The sequence below is a fragment of the Ursus arctos genome, unplaced genomic scaffold (genome assembly GCF_023065955.2).
Source record: "Ursus arctos isolate Adak ecotype North America unplaced genomic scaffold, UrsArc2.0 scaffold_1, whole genome shotgun sequence".
NCBI classification, from domain to species: Eukaryota; Metazoa; Chordata; class Mammalia; order Carnivora; family Ursidae; genus Ursus; species Ursus arctos.
Window position 1 is genome coordinate 108,716,312 of NW_026622763.1, and position 13,507 is coordinate 108,729,818.

General features: G+C 48.4%; 1 protein-coding gene across 6 annotated transcripts in view; it reads left to right on the forward strand.

The window, feature by feature from the left end:
* The first annotated feature begins 1,095 nt into the window (after positions 1-1,095).
* FARP2 (FERM, ARH/RhoGEF and pleckstrin domain protein 2) overlaps positions 1,096-13,507 on the forward strand; it is a 108,155-nt gene continuing 95,743 nt past the window's right edge. For 2 of the 6 annotated variants that reach the window (XM_048214035.2, XM_048214036.2), the window contains exons 1-2: positions 1,104-1,194; positions 12,630-12,792. The gene's annotated coding sequence lies outside the window, so the exon portion shown is untranslated. Of the gene's footprint in view, positions 1,195-12,629; positions 12,793-13,507 lie in introns of all 6 variants that reach the window. The other 4 variants (XM_048214037.2, XM_048214033.2, XM_026490852.4 and 1 more) reach the window with 4 other exon arrangements.

Consider the following 13,507-nt stretch of genomic DNA (forward strand, 5'->3'; position numbering starts at 1 on the left):
GTCTCAAACCCTGGACTCTCCTGTTGGACGCCAGCAGAGGCCCTGCAGCCTCCAGGGAGTCCCCCGCCCCTCTGACCAGGCTCTCCTACTGGCCCTCCACACCTTTTTTTTTGGGGGGGGGGTCCACCTCTGAGACGTGTGCCACCCTGGGGGCAGTGAAGATGGGCCGCTGGACCCTGATGGGGCTGGGGACCAGTTAGAGGAAAGGCCTCAAGGGAGTGATGGGGAACATGGGGGCAGGAGGTGGAGGGTCCTCTCCGCAAGGCTGAGCCGCTGTCACCATGTGCCTGCCCGACTGGCTCCCTGCTAAGCCTCAGACCCTGAGGCTACCCTGTGGGGAGGGTCAGTTCTTGAGCTCTTGAACCTGACGGGTCTGGCCAAGGTCAGGAGGTGAAACTAGGAGGGGGTCCCCTCAAGGAAGAGCCCAGGTCGATCCCACACTTACCCCCTTGGGGGCAAGTTGGGCAGAATCTTGAAGGATGCCTAGGAGTTCACTGAACCTTTAGAAGAAGGTGTGTGCCCCTGGTAGTCGCGGGCCTGGGAGGCCCAGGGCCTAGAGTCACGTTTCCATTCCCGGGTGGGAGTCGTGAGGCTAAAGGGGAGACCACAAGGCCGAGAGGACCGTGGGCCTCCCCCGCGCGGCCAGTCTCCACCGCAGCACAGCCTTGTTGGGCCGTCAGTGGCCTTAGGCCATGGTCCGGGCGGCCCCAGGACTGCAACAGGGGAGAGTTGGGCGGCAGGCTGGACTGCAGGCTGGGCGGGAGCCGGGAGAGAAGGAGCCGCGCCCGGAACCGCCCCCGGCCCAGCGAGCTGACGCCCCGCCCAGGGCTGAAGCCAGCCTCCCGAGCTGAGGCCCCGCCCAGGACCGAGCACCGCCTCACAAGGCGATTCTCTGCTGATTGGCAGCCGATTCCGCCGCTCCTCTCTCGCCCCGCCTTCTCCCTGTCCATTCACTAATCAGAACTCTGCGTCGCGCTGCCAGGCTCGGGACGTAGAGGCCCCGCCCTAGAGCTCCGCAGGCCAATCGGCGGCGCGTCCGCGGAGGCGGGGGCGGGCCCAGGCGGGGCGCGCGGCGCGGGGCGGAGCTTGAGGCGCGGAGGCGACCCGCGGGCAGTCGGGCGCGGCGGTCGTGAGCGGGCGGAGCTGGCGCAGCCGGGAGGCCGCAGCGGGCGACTGTGCGGGCCTGGCCGGCCGGTGAGGACGCAGGGCCGCGAGCACGCGGGACCGCGGGCGGGCGGGAGCGCGGGGGCGGCGGGCCGAGGCCGGAATGGCACTGAGGCCCGTGGCGGCCAGGCGCCTCAGGACGGTGGTCCACCGGCGAAGTCCGCGGCCGGGCTCCGGAGGCCTTCCAATCGGCGGGCGGGGTGCGAGGAGGGCCCGCGAGTGCGGAGCCCGCCGCCGGGGCCGCGTGGAGGCCCAGGGGCGGCCCGGAGAGGGTCCTGCATGGAGGCCCGGGGGCGGGGGGTGGGGTCGGCCCGGGGGGCGTCCCGCGTGGAGGCCCGGGGGAGGGTCCTGCGTGGAGGCCCGGGGTCGGGGCGGGGGTCGCCCCGGGGGGAGGTTCGGCCCGGGGGCCGTCCCGCGTGGAGGTCCGGCGGGGGTTCCGGAAGGGTCCTGCGTGGAGGCCCTGGAGTGTTGGCCCAGGGCAGCGTCCCGCATGGAGGCCCACGCGGAGCCACAGGTGAAAGCTCAGGCTGGTTGTGACCACGCCCTTCTTGGCCTTTATTTCTATTGTAGCTTAAAGGTGGGAACGAGGTGTTAGGTGCTAATATTTTTAGTCCACTAAGGTCTAGAAATATTCCTAAGGCATGGGGGAGGCCTCCAAAGGAAAACGGGGACCAGAATATGGCCCAGTGCATCACACAAGCACTTTTTCCGCTTATGCTGGTGGCCACAGCCTCCAGTGCCTCTCATGTGCTAGTCAGTAATGTCTGGGAAGAACAGAAATGTGATCATGTGTTGAAGGAAATAATGTCAGTACACAGTGTAAGGAGAGGATGGAAAGATTTAAAACCTAGGGCTAAATCTGTGAAGGGTGGTTTTTCTGTCTTCGTGTGTTTGTTTCGGTGAGATAGTTTTGGCCGGACCATTGTGGATGTGTTTGAGAGCCATCAGGTGGCATTGCATTAGAGTGTTGGTTTTGTGCAGACTACGTTCGGACAGACGACACAGATTTTCTCTCTGCCAGAGAGATGGGACAAGACATTTGAGTAGGCAGACATGGAGTAACCTTTGCTTGTATACCAAATATTTTAATTTGCTGCATCTGCTGTTTGAAATGTGTGTGAGTTCCCGTACACCAAAAGAGAGAATTCTGTGTTAAGAGTTGTGAAATGCTTCATGCCGATGATTTTATTTGGTTCTCCCAATCTGCCGAGGAGACCTGGCTAGGTCACACAGCCCTGCGTGAAAGCAGAGGGAGTGGAAAGACCGGTTTAGGATCACGTCCTGGCCATGCCGCTTCTGTGCCGGTGCCTTATTGCAGATTTCTCCCTGCGCAGTTTGCACTGAGCCGTCTGGACTAGATGCTGACGTGCAGTTTCCCCAAATACAGAAGTTTGCTGGCACGTTTATATGCTTGACCATCCTTTCAGAGTAGACTTCAGGGTCCTTCTGTACTAATTCATTTCCCAAAAAAGGAAGTGTATGTGATATATTCATTTGTCTCTATTCCTTATTGATAAAATGGGGTTAAAATTTAGCTGCTTCATATGGTAGTTGTGAGGACTACGTGTCTATAGATGAGCTGTTTGTAAGGTGTCTGGCACACAGCAAGTGCTTAATTAACATTAGCCATTATATCATCAGGTGGAAGAAATAACCTGAGTAGACAGTAGAGAGAAGTAGGCAGTATTTTTTTTTTTTTAAAGATTTTGTTTTATTTATTTGACAGAGACAGCCAGCGAGAGAGGGAACACAAGCAAGGGGAGTGGGAGAGGAAGAAGCAGGCTACTAGCACAGGAGCCTGATGTGGGGCTCGATCCCAGAACGCTGGGATCACGCCTGAGCCGAAGGCAGACGCTTAACGACGGCGCCCCCCAGGCGCCCCGAAGTAGGCGGTATTTAAGCAGGGTTAGACTGCTTTGAGGGAAATACAGGACCTGATTGACAAAGTGAAGACTGATGAGTGGGTAATTCCCTCTGTCCACACATTCTGGCTTTTGGTCACCTCAGTACCTCCTCAGTAGTCAGACAATGACAGTTCTCTTTCTGCTGCTTACCTTTTCAGTGTTGTTCCTGCTTTTCCTTTGCCCACTTTCTTATCAGCTTACCACCTGCCCCTCTCACTCGGTGCGTCTTCAGCGTGAGTGTCCTACACGCAGCAGTGGCGGTAAGCGTGCAGGAGAGCCCACTGTAAAGTTGAGTGTCCAGCTGAGGTCACTTGGATGGTGCTCTGAGACCTGAGTGTCCTGAGCACCAGGGGACTGTAGTGTACTGGTCTACTCCAGGTCTTACCTTGGCAACAGGGAGTCAAAAATGTGAGACTTACACAAAACTTAACATGATAAAGCCCAGTGTTTGGTGGGTTTCTGGGGATCGTTACCTTGGTGGTGATTCTGTAAATTGGTCTAATCTTTTTGGAGAGCAACTAGCAGTATATGGTAAAGATTTTCATTTTGGAATCCCAGTTTTGAAAACAAACTCTGACATGCAATTCCTGTCAGTGTGGCAGAGAACTCCACAGGCAGTAAACATGCTCTGGCAATCCTGTTCCTGTCCTTCCCTCCAGACAAAATTTGAACCGTTTGATCTATGGAAATCTGGTCAATATATGCCTTACCCAAAAAGGCGAAACTAGGGTACACAGTAATTATACTGTTGTAAAATCTGTGAAGACGTGGACAAGGATGAGAAGGGATGTTAGTTACATAAGTAGTTTTATTTTAGGGTCATGGGACTGACTCCCCCCCCCACACACACACACAGACTGGTGTTTTAGTTTATAGTCATTATAAAAAGCAAAAATAAAAAGGTACTATAATGTAGGATGCAGTGATGACTCTCCCAGCTGCAGGACAGAAGGAAACATCACTGCATCCTACATTATAGTACCTTTTTATTTTTGCTTTTTATAATGACTATAAAACACCAGTCTGTGGGCAGGGGGAATCAGTTCCGTGACCCTAAAATACACCAAGAGGAGACAGCACACCATGGAATCGGTGTAGGGTTGAGGCCACTCACAGAGCTGAGTACCGTCAGCAAGTCACTAACCTTTCTGAGACTGAGTTCCTTGATCTATATGATGGGGTCATGAGGATAAAATGAGCTGATGTGGGCATGGTGTGGCCACCTAGCAGTGGCCATCCCTTGGGACTCTCTGGCTGTTGCAGTATGCACCAGGACCGTCTTTAGGCCTGACACAGATGCCTTCTTGTGAAGGCCTTCTCCCTCTCTTGCCACCCACCAAATTCTTGTCTGCCAGTCTCAATTACCTTTCTCAGTGGTACCCACCACCATTTTACACACTTCCTTTTTCTCCCACTGTGATAAGAAGGGTTCTCGCCCATAAACTCCCATGTTCTTACATACTTAGACTTTTTCCATATTGAGTAGGTGCTCAATAAATGTTTGAATGAATTAATCAAATTTCATTTGGGGCAAGGGCAGATGCCAACTTTTATAGGGCCTGACGCTTATACAATTTGAGGGAGGGAGTCTCTTTAAGGAAAAGAATACAGTGGAGGCACCTGAGTGACAGAGTTGGTTGGGCATTCGGCTGAGGTTGTGATCTCAGGGTCATGAGATTGACCCTCTGAGTTGGGCTCTGAGCACAGAGTCTGCTTGGGACTTTCTCTCCCTCTCCCCCCTGGTGTCTCTCTCCTGTGCGCTTTCTCTCTCTCTCTCTAAATCAATCAGTCGATCTTAAAAAAAAAAAAAAAAAAAAAAGAATACAATGTTATTTAGAATGAGAAAAAGTTACACATTTGAAAAAGCTGACTAATAGTAAAAACATTACTAAATAGCATAAAAGTAGCATATGTAACTCTTCATGAGACAGAGAATAGAGAGCATTCAGTGATCCCTGTAGCATAGTTGACCAAAATTTTTTGATAGTGAGGTTGCTTAAAACGTGATTACACCTGTAGATAATATGTGTTTGCTGTTTCTAGTACAACTGCAGATTTGTATCTCAGAAAAGCAGGAATTCTGATAAATTCTATTTTGTACAATTCCATTCAAAAAAGTAAAAATAATGGTACATTTATAATTATACTACTACATTAACAGTTATTTTTCTGACAAGAACTGCAATTTTATCTACTAGGTACTAATCTCTCCTCTTACAGTTTTAACATGTCTGAAGATAATTTTCCCACAGATGAGCATCTGGCCCCCCATATTTCAAACCTTGTTCTTTCCCATAGCCCACACACTGCCCCTGCCGGGCACCCTCGGATCTGTACAGTTTGCCACAGAACCCCGACCCTGCACCTTTGTTCCCTGCCCTCTGGTGGGCAGACATGGTGGATGACGTCAATGTTCCTAGAAGCCCTGTCTGCACTGAGCTGGCTGGGGATAAGTGTGCACAAGAAGTAATTGCATACATAAACGCATCCCACTAAACCCAAACTAAACATGTCTCCAACCCATTGTGACCTTAGCTGCATCCCCAAAATGCCGGCAGCCCCTCCTAAGCTGCCTGACATAAAGGGAATGATGTCGTAGTGGAAAGAGGCAGCAGCCTTAGTTGATTGCAATTAGAATGTATTCTGTAAATTCTACCAAAGGCTACAACCATAGGCACACTTTGCTTAGGGCCTTTCCTAGGACCGTGGAAGGGACCAGTGCATGTCAGGGGCCTAAAAGCCGGAAGCAGAATAGCTTTAGAGTCATGACGCTTTTGTGGGGGCAGTTCTGGCCCTTTGCTTGATGCCAGATAACACAGTAGAGGGTACAAGCGGTGAGGGTGCTCAGTGCATCTCCTGGCACCTAATGGGAGTGTGTTTGGGAAGGAAGAAACAACACTACGGAATTTTACAAATTAACTTTTACTTGGCTTTATTAACTCCTGTCTCCTTCATAATTAAAGTCCCAAGTGCTTTGGTAGTAGTTGTTAAGGTGAACGTTGGGGGAGCAAGTCTCAATACCTAAACAGGAAATCGATTCCAGAGAGTGCTTAGAAATATTTTTATTTTACTGAACTGTTTTAGAAGGAAGAACGAGCACAGCTTCTAGAGGAAGGACAGTAGTCATTACCGCTCTCTCCTAGAAGGGGGGAGCAGTGACATACTGTAGGTACCCCCACCAGTTACCTGCTAAAGTAGGTAGTACTTACTCAGTCGTCTGCAGAAAAGCCTTCTGATTTCAGAAGTAATGTATACTCGTCACTGGAGGCAATTTGAAAACAGAACATTAGAAAAAGAAAGAAAATCACCCTCCTTCCCTCTCCCAAAGATAACCACTATAAACATGTTTTGAAATGCATGGGTGTCAAGTTCTGGTTCCTGGAAGATGGAATAAGCACACTCCACACTCTGTCCCCCACTGACCTTGGTTGTAAAGGCAGGACAGCTACCTGGAGGCCGGTATTGGAGGACTCTGACAAGTCAATAGTGACAGGAGGACTGGGGACAAGACCAGAACTCGAAGTACCACTGCACCAGCGAGGTTTTTCCTCCAGGATTCCTAGTCGGGTCTGAACATATCTGAAAGCCAGAGATGGGCCCCAGGTGCAAACAGAGTGCTGCAGGAGAAGCCTTCTACTGTGAGCTGTAGGAGAGAATGGGAGAAGGCTGCTGTTTTCCTCCCCTCTCCCCTGTCCTTCAGTAGGCTGTGGCACCTGGAGCCTGCAGACGCCTGAAACTCTGATCGAGGCAGAGGAAACCCCAGTTGCTTTTTTCTGTCTCTCCTCCTGTACTTTGGTCACAGGCAAGAGTGCGGAGGTGCACAGAAGAGAGGTAACTAAAGCCCCAGGTTTCTGACTGGAGGACTGAGAAAGGGGCACTCCAGGCAACTGAAAAGTACTCCAGGGAGACTGGGGAGACGGAAGAGCTCAACAAAGTGACCCCTGAAGTTGCTTTTGAACTTAGGGCCTCAACACCGAGCTGCATACATGTGGGTCTGACCCTGAACAGCTTGCCAGGGACTTTGGGAATTCAGCTAAGGGCTGGGCCACAGCTTCGGAGCCAAGCTGGCCCCTGGGTGATGGTGCACAGGGAGGAGGGAGCGTCTGAACATGGAGTTGAGGCTGAGTCCGCAGCCTGTGGCTGGATCCCAGCTAAAGCAGAAACACCAGCATTCTCCATGGGATTTAAACGAGATCCGGGATCTCATAACACACAGTATTAAAATGTCCACGATCCAATCCAGAATTTCCCAGCATACGCAGAATCAGGAAAACACCACCTCAGAAGACAGAAGACAGGCGAAAACCAAGGTGATACAGGTGTTGCAGTTCTCTGACAGAGACTTGGGGGTAGCAGAATTTTGGCTCCCATGACCTTCACCCCCTGGTGCTACTTCCAGGAATATGGGATATTACAGCTGCTGATGCCAGCAGGGACGGGGGTCTCAGTCCTATACCCAGACAGCTGAACGGGCCAGGAAATGCATTCTCCAGAGCTTCCAGATAAGACCCCACAGCCACGGTCCCTTTGCGCAGACCTTGTGAGACCCTAGGTAGAGTGCTCTGCTGGTTTACACTGACCCAGACTTCTTACCCACAGAGACTGAGATGATAAAAGGCTTTTATTTAAGCTGCAGGAAAAACTAAAACACAGTTTAAACCAACTGTTATTAAAATGTCCTGAGAAGTAACGGTACTCTTGAAACAAATGGAAAGATAGAAAGTTAGCAAAAAAGACGTACAGAAGAAACCAGTGGAAATTTTAGAACTGAAAAATATAGTAACTGACAAAATGGAGGTGACATAGGACAGAGTGAACTTTTAATGCATGGATGTGCAATTTTTAAAGTAAAATTGTTTTTAGTTTTAAGTCTTAAAGAATTTGGACACTGGTTGCTAGGCCTGTGTCCATGGGTTGGGTCTGTGGCCTTCAGCAAGCCGCTCCATTCTTGGGCTGTGATTTCTCATGGAAAATAAGGGGCTGGGCCGGCATTTCACAACACACTTCTCCTCTCACCTGTGAACTATGCCTAGGGCTTTCTGGATTCTTACGTACCCTGAAAATTGTTGCTAGATCTCTTGTTCTCTTTTTCTTTCTTTTTTTCTTTTTCTTTTTATTCATGGAAAATTCGAAACATTCACAAAAGTGCATATATCAAAACCAGCTCAAATAATCAACGTATGGGCAATTGTTTTTTTCTCTTTTGGGGGGGGCTATTATCCCCTTCAGTGATTCCTACCTCAGTTGATTATTTTAAAGTAAATCCTAGGCATTATTCCTCTTTGTCCATAAATACTTTAGTATGTGTCTCTAAGAGAGGGACTTTTCCCCTTCATATACACACAATACCATTACAACATATAGGAAAGAAGCAGTACTTATAAAATTACCTAATATCCAGGAAGTGCTCACATTTCCCTGATTGTGCCACAAATACTTGGTTCAGGATTCAAGTAAGGTCCATGGGGAGTGTTTGGCAGACAACATCTTTTACCAGTTTCTATCACCCTCCCCCCTCCTCTCCCCACCCCCCTGCTTTTCTTTCTTTCTTTCTTTTTTTTAGTGCCATTTATTGAAGAACTGAGATCATTTTTCGTATAGAATTTGCCACATTGTGGTTTTACTCATAGTCTTTTTAATCCTGAGGATGTATTTCACTAGTGATGGGTAGTGAGGTTACTAGTTTGAAAGTCACTTGAATTAATTCCTGTTGTAGGTCAGCTGCCATCTTAATGTACAGGGAGGATCATTTGTTTCATTTGGTTTGAGGTTTTGGGCTTGCTTTTCTAAGACACTGATTTCATGTTGTTTTCGAATCATGTAAAACATCCATGAGGTTCCCAGGTCAACCCAAGGAAACCCTGTGCATGCTGGAAGAAGGGGTCTCCAGTGAGGAATCCCCAGTGCCTTCTGTCCCATGGGCAGCCACCGTCAGTAGGCTTTGGTTTATCCTTCCATTGTTGTTTGAAGATAAGCGAAAGCATATGTTTTTACTCCAGCTCTTTCATTCACTTCATACTAAAGAAGCATAGAGAGTGGGGTGCCTGGGTGGCTCAGTCGTTAAGCGTCTGCCTTCGGCTCAGGGCGTGATCCCAGGGTCCTGGGATCGAGCCCTGCATCAGGCTCCCTGCTCCGCTGGGAGCCTGCTTCTCCCTCTCCCACTCCCCCTGCTTGTGTTCCCTTTCTCGCTGGCTTCTCTTTCTCTCTCTCTGTCAAATAAATAAAGTCTTTTAAAAAAAAAGGAGTCCTGGGATCGAATCCCATGTCAAGCTCCCTGCTCAGTGGGAAATCTGCTCTCCCTCTGGCCCTCCCTGGGGCTTGTGTGCACGCAAGCACTCTCTCTCTCTCTCTCTTCCTGTCTCTCTGAAATAAATAAATAAAATTAAAAAAAAAAAAAAAAAGAAGAAGAAGAAACATAGAGATCCTGCTTTTTGTCTGTGAAGATCTTGGTGTTCAGTTGGGCAGCTTCATACCAAAGGAAAAATGTGTTGAGAATCGGTTATCCAGATTTGTTTCAGCTCTTAAAACTGTATTTTCAGAGCATCTGGGTGACTCAGTCTGTTGGGTATTTGCCTTCAGCTCAGGTCATGATCCTGGAGTCCCGGGATGGAGTCCCGCATCAGGTTCCCTGCTCAGCGGGGAGTCTGCTTCTCCCTCTGTCTCTCACCCAGCTTGCTTGTGTTCTCTCTCTCTCAAATAAATGGATAAAATCTTAAAAAACAACAACAACAATTTTATTTTTCAGGGGTGCCTGGGTGGCTCAGTTGGTTGAGCGTCTGACTCTTGACCTCAGCTCAGGTCTTGATCTCAGGGTTGTGGAGTTCAAGCCCCACATTGGACTCAAAGCTGGGCATGAAGCCTACTTTTAAAAAAATAATAATAACTTTATTTTTCAGCCAATAGAATTTTGTTTAACACCAAATCAGAATACCTGATGGTCTGAATTATTGACATCTGTTTATTGTTAAGGCAATTCCTTTAAAAACCTAGGAAGTAAATTGTAAGGTTTGCAAATATTGGTTATGTCCAAAGTCATCTCTCTGCACCAATAATCTATGTTTATATTGTGTTGAATTTGTTTGAAGGCAGTGTTCCTTTTCTTACATACACATGGCCTCTGTTTCATATGGTTAGGTAGGAAAGATGGGGTAACAGGATTTTATGAGGTACTTAATTTTTGGCTACTAAATATAGTAAATTTAGTTGGAAACAAGAGCACCACTCACAGATTCTTAGGTGAAGAGGGTGTGATTGACTGCACTCTCCCCCTGTCGTTTTCCAGAATAAAAGCTGGGCCAGGAGTGGGGAAGTGAGAGTTGGGGTTAGATCCTAGGTATGCGGCCTTCCAGCTTCTACCCCCAGGCTGCTGCTGTACACTTCCTTGTTTCCCACAGGGCCTCCCTTTCTGTCCCAGCTCGGTGGACACCTGCTGCCAGTGCGGGCTGTCCTTCCTCGGTTTTGAGGGACAGCGATGCCAGGGATTCAGGTCCTGATCGGTCCTTAGGCTTCCCACGGGTCACGCAGCATTCCGGAGCTCCTGCTGGGACAGCGTGTGTGAGTGAGTCCTGCAGCACCCTTCTCCCCAGGTTTCCAGCGCCAAATGCCGTTTCTGTGGTGCTCCGACCATGTCGCCTTCCAGCAGACAGTGGAGCTGTATTCTGGGGGAGAGATGTGTTTGTGCAGCCAGGATGTGTGCACATGGGTGTGGATGGCCTGTCTGCCCTCCGCTTGGCCAGACGTTTCTTGTCAGCTCGCTGAGCCCCTGCCTTACAGCACTAGTTCTGACATTTTTTTCTCTGATTCCTTACATTGACTGAAGTACTTAGTTGCTTGTTTAAAAAAGTACCAGTCGTGCTTGCTAGGGACTAAAAGGACCTATCTCTTGTTCTGCTGTCGTGAAGAGGTAGTGCAGCCCAGGGCCCAGGAGCCAGGTGAGAAGTCTGTCTGAATGAACGCTCATTGTCAACACTGCCGTGCATTGTAGGTACTTTAGAAAAATGCGGTGAAATTAAGCATCATGTTCTGCTTCCATAGTTAGTCAGTATACACATATGTTTGATGATCCTCCTGAAAGAGGCAACTGAAAATATTTCAAGGAAGGTGGGAGGTTTTTTTGCACAACAATTTTGAGCCCACTCCCTTTACTGCGGACCGTGGTCTGTGCTTTTGTCTGGGAAGCCAGATTTTCCAGTAGACAGGGAGGAGGCTTTGTAGCCAAGTCTAGGCTGGGCTTGAGTCCTGGCTCTGTCACTTCTGAGTTATGTGTTCCGTGGCAGTCTTTTTTTTTTTTTTTTTTAATAGCCTTTATTTTGCAGAGCAGTGTTGAGTTCACAGCAAAGTCGAGTTGCAGGTGCAGAGATCTCCAAATGCCCATGTCCCTCTTATGCACAGCCTTTCCCACTATCAACACCCCCCCCCCCCACACACACACAGAGAAGCACCTTTGTTACACCCTGCTTTGACATGTCATCACCCAAAGCCTTGCCAGACTTTTGAGCTGAATTTTTCCAACTTCAAGATGGAAGTATGTGACAAGGTGGTTTTTAAATTCCTTACTAAATGAGTTTAGGAGCTGAGTTTATAGTAGGGAGCACTAAACATCAGTAGTGGAAATTGTATCCAGCTACAGAAATATTGTTAGGAATGAAGACTGCAAGGCATTTCATTCACATGGAAGGAAGATAGGAAAATAAACTGGAGTCCCTTGTACGGCCCTGGTTCTTTACACCACTGCTTCCCTCTGGATTTCTGGAGAGGTTCTCTGGCAGCAGGAGAAGTGAGCAGGGCTCCCGTCTACCATGGAGGGCTCCCAGACTGCAGAACACGTACCTCCCATGTCAAGGGCTGTTAGTGGCCTTGCTGTGCTTCTGGTCTGTCTTGCATACTCTTCTTGCCCTTTAATATTTATAAGCACATGAGGCAAAACAAAGTCATTTCTGTCAGGTCATAATTTCTGTAAAACAGATTCATTCAGTGCATACATTTTTCTTTTCATTTTGTCCCACGGCAGCTGGCAGAAGCAGCCTGGGCTGCAGAAGTGACTGCGGCATGAGTAGCCTCGTGTTTCTCCTGAAGAGTCTGCTTATGCTGCTTGTTGTAAAGTAGGTTGATAGACTTTGAGAGCAGGGTTAACACTCGTGGCACTGGGGTTCCATGCCAGTTTTCTGTTAAGTTCCTGACTTTCCTAGATTTCTTAAATTTAAAGCCAAGTAATTACTAAATGTGTGATTGATGCCACATTACCATTATGCAGTAGCAGATGGCTTTTCCTTGGAACATCAGCAGTAGGGTACCTTGGGATCATTTCCTCAGTGAGCCTCCAGAGTGCGAGTGTGTCATGGCCCTGAGTCTCAGCTCGAGCCACATTGAGGTCTCTGGATCAGAGGAAAATCACCAGGAAGACCATTTGCTGCTGAGAAGGTGTCGGACATGCACAGGTCTCCTTTCACGGACCAAGAAGTGGTTTTCGTTTGTCTAATATTTTTCTTAAGAAAAATAATGTTAAATTCAAAGTATGCTATTTAAAAATTTTTTTAAAAAGATTTTGTTTATTCATTTGAGACAGAGAGACAGAGCACAAGCAGGGGGAGAGACAGAGGGAGAAGCAGACTTCCTGCTGAGCTGGGAGCCTGACGTGGGGCTCGATCCCAGGACCTGGAGATCATGACCTGAGCCGAAGGCAGACGCTTAACCATCTGAGCCACCCAGGCACCCCAAAAATATGGTATTTTAAATACGTTTATTGTCAAATAAACTGCATAAATCAAATATATGGATTAATGGTTTATAATACAGTGAACACGGTTCCAGTCAAGCGGTCCAACCATGCCGACCACGCCAGAGGGCCCTTCCCAGTTCCCCGTCCCAGAGACAGAGGGACCACTCCCCCGAGTTTTCTAGTATGAATCTCCTTGCATGCTCTTCTTACAGCACGCTCACCCAGATGTGCCCCTCTGGGCACTGTGGGTAAGTTTTGCTTGTTTTGTTTTAGAAGTATGTGCTTAGAACTTTCTTATAATGAATAGTAGAAGAGAAAGAACCTGAAGAAATTTTTTCCATCCAGAATTATCAAGAATAAAACCAAAGTGAGAAAATACAATAGAATAAATAAGAGAAGTGACTTCTTAAAATATGTTTTGGTTATATATATATTTTCAGAATTGTAGCTTTACTTAAAGGGGAAAAATCACTTTTGTGCCCAGTGTAAAGCATCCGTGGTTGCTTCAGAAGGACCTGCTCTTGGTGCTTCAGTCTTGGGTAAATACTGTGAGCAGACTAAGGACTCACGCTCATCTGTTTGCACATTGGAGACACCTCGCCTGTGGAGCCTTACTCACTCACCTCCCCTCACTTTTGCATTAACTACTCACATTTGTGAGATTGAAATGGAAAGTGCCATACTTACGGTTCTCAGAACCTCCTATATCCTAGTTACTATT